Source organism: Ursus maritimus, unplaced genomic scaffold (assembly GCF_017311325.1).
Source record: "Ursus maritimus isolate PB19 unplaced genomic scaffold, ASM1731132v1 scaffold_6, whole genome shotgun sequence".
In the NCBI taxonomy this organism is placed as follows: domain Eukaryota; kingdom Metazoa; phylum Chordata; class Mammalia; order Carnivora; family Ursidae; genus Ursus; species Ursus maritimus.
In genome coordinates, this window is record NW_024426774.1 from 78,659,857 (window position 1) to 78,663,415 (window position 3,559).

The following is a 3,559-nucleotide window of genomic DNA, read 5'->3' on the forward strand; positions in this document are numbered from 1 at the left end:
AGCAGCAGGAATATATATGTATTGCAGAAGAAATCTGAGAAGTCCCAGTCCTTACTGAAGCATTGGGGAAATTAGGGAAAGGCTTCTTCCAACCCTGACCAGACTGAGACTCAGACTAGGCCACTGATTTGGTGATTACAGCATGAGTTGGATTTTAGTTTCAACCTGTTCCATCATCTAGGTACACTTGAGCAGTGTACAACCCGAGCAACTGTTTCTACGACAATGCTGTGAGGCTCAAAGAAGACAAATAATTTCTCCATAGTTCTGCCTCTCTTTTGGAGTAGGGACATGCTTCCAAAGTGAAGATTCTTAAGCAATAAACTTGGACACTATTCTGTGGGTGTATGAACCAGTTTTCTAGAAGGAAACTAAATTGAGTGCACTAAGACGACAGCAAACAAGGATAGTAATTAGGAAGCCGGTATAGTAGTCCTGGTGAGATGAGGAAGGCCTGAATCGGGGTAATGTCAGCAAGTACGAGTACTAAAAGAAGTGGGTAAGCACAATGCATATTGTGAGTGTGGCATGCAAGAATTTGCAAGTAAGGTAAAGCAAGGGAGGCTGAGACAAAGGTCCACCTGGATGTGGGCCTTAAAAAGCTGCTGGTATGTGTTGATGGTTGCAGTTAGGGGAACCACGAGAGTCCCCGGAGAGAGAAGTGATGGCAGATCTTGAGAGCATGCCTGCATTTGAGCTGTAGGGGGAGAGAAGGATCAGAGTGGGAATCCAAAAAGAGCCATCGGTGGTGGGAGGGAGGGCAAGAGAGGAGTGGGGTGTGGGTTGGAGTTTCGAAGAGGAAGTGGTCACAGCGTCAAATGGTCCCCGTGCAAGGTAGATGAGAATTGAAAGCATGCTACTTGAAAGGTCTTTCAGTTACCTTTCAATTAGCAGTTCACGTAGGACTCTAGAAACCAGAACCTAAGGGTTCAAGGGGTGGGTGTGCAGGGGGGTGCTGAAGGCTGGACTAGGGCTTTGGCAAGCACTTGGGCAGGAAGGAAAGAGAGACGGAGGGCAGCAGTTGCATAGGAAAGTGATTGTAAGGGAAGGCTTTCGTTAGGGCGGGGATTCCGCACCACCTATAGAGACTGGTGGGGGTACCCGTGGCTCAGGGCGTGATCCCGGCGTTATGGGATCGAGCCCCACATCAGGCTCCTCCGCTATGAGCCTGCTTCTTCCTCTCCTACTCCCCCTGCTTGTGTCCCCCTCTAGCTGGCTGTCTCTATCTCTGTCGAATGAATAAATAAAATCTTAAAAAAAAAAAAAAGAATGAGACAAGGAAGAAGCCTTTAAGAGGTAAGATTGCACTCAGGGCTGGGGAGAGTGAGAGATCACACAGGGGGGAGCACCCAAGCGGAGGGGCTAGCTATGGAAAAAAAAGGACACCTTTCTCAGGGAGGAGAAGGAATAGGGGGAGGGAGCACATGAAAATCCTGGAAATTCTGCGTGGCAAAGACAGGTGGTGATGGCCCATCAGATGGTGTCTGTTTCCTCGGAAGCGGGACCAGTGACGCGTTGTGAGAGATTCCAAGATGGATTTTCAAGCCAGACCGCGGGTCTGGGAAGATGCTGTGGGCGGACATAAGGGAAACAGACTTGGGGGTGAGGTGGGGTGTGGGGTGGCTCCGTCAGCGCTGTGGCAGGCTCCCACCGCAGCTGGGTAATGTGCACATGTGAATGCTGTGAGAAGAGCAACCGCTGTTATCTGGTCGATAAAGAGAAACTCGTGTTTCTCTTACCGTTGCATTTCAGTGCACTTCTGGGATGTAATAGTACCTGGCCTGAGCAGACGCCAGGCAAAGAGCGGCTTAGTGACTACAAATTCTGTCCCTGCGCTCCTCCGAGCTGAGTGCCACGGCGTTGATTCACTAAGCAGTACAGAAAACAGGATTAGGGAACGGGAAGAGGCGTGACCACATGGGAACCCCACCCTGTGTCCACTGCCAACGGCAAGGTCCCTTTGCTGTGGATGCCCATGAACTTCCCCATTATCACTCGCAGAGGATTAAAGAGAGCCATATCTTGCCCAGGGCACACGGCGATTTTCCACGGTCTCCTTTTAGTTGGTTTCCTCTTCTCCAGCCTGTCCACCAGCACAGCGCAACCCATGACAGCACAGATGAGCCCTGTTTACTCCGGCAGTGCCTACCTAGGGCAGGTGACTTGGGCTGGCATAGATCAGGGCCATGGGGCCGCCTGTAGCTTGGCCACGAGTGGAGCCATCTGTCACCCCAGTTCTGGGAATATCCTTCATTAGAGGCTGCGGCTGCTGCCTCTGGCGTGATCTTTTTGCATGAAGATGTTCCCTTTTGATTTTCAGTTCATCTTTAATTGCTATCCTCCAATCACACACCCATCTATTCTCTTTAGCCTCCTTCCTACTCCCTGCACCTCACCCCTGTTTCCTCCTCTCGTCCTTGAAGCCTGAAGACCTTTTTCCTGCCTGGAATCTCTGCCTTGACCTTCTTTGGCTTCCGGCTGAAACATCTGTCTGGGAACCCATGGCCTCACCGCGTGGCTGATGTTCTCTTCTGTCATGACAATTCATGAATCTCATTTTCGGTAATGGGTGTTCTCACTCTTACTCAGTTTCCCTGTGTTGGATCATATATTCATTCCCAAGACCGCTTGCGGGGTGTTATTTTCCTCACTGAATTTCCTGGGTGGCCCCTAATGACACTCTTCCAGCAACTGCTTAGTTCTCGTAGTATCTTCTCTGGATAAGATCTCTGGCTTTCTCTCCCGCTCCCTGAACTCACACTTCCACCCCCAGCTCTCTCTACCCTCCAGAAACTTCTCTTAGGGCCAGCAGCTTCTCCAGACCATCCGGAGGCTGTGTTTTAAAATTTGTAGGTCTTAGAACCAAAACAAAACAAAACAAAACCATTTGTTTTGTTCAAAAGCAAAATGACACACAGATGATGGCACCGGAAAGTGACAATTTCAAATGCAGAGTATTGAAAAGTATAGGAGAAGTACTCTGAATGTAAGGCCAAAGAGTCTCGTCATTTTATGAAGGAGATGAGAACTTTCCTTCCAGGACGTGGAGGCTCATTTCTCCCGCTACACGACACTTTCTCTGTGAGGGTTTTTTGTGTTTTTTTGTTTTTGTCCCCTGCTGGCGTCCCAGAGGAGCAGGCCGTAGGGGAATGAGTCACAGAGCTGGTGAAGCCCTGACGTCTCTGTGGTGCCGTGGGCCTTGGGAACATGTAGCCCTTGGTGAAAATAAGCCTACCGGGGCCACTGAGACCACTGCCACGGGGCCAGGTGCAGTGCTGGCAATGGAACGTGTTGAAAGGTCATCCACCGCCGCTCCGGGGCAGGCTTAGAAACCACATCCCTCTCGGTATGAAACGTAAACGTAGCCGCCAGCAACCACTGCGCTCCATGCCCACAAGTCAGACCGGGGAGGGACTGCTGCCAGCTGGAGGAGGCCACCGTGTGACCCCGGCCCCCCGTGTCTGCAAACACAGCCAGCCACGTCCATATTAGCTCTGGCTGCCATAACAAAATGCTGCGGACTGCGTGGTCTAAATAAACAACAGGCATGGATTTTCCG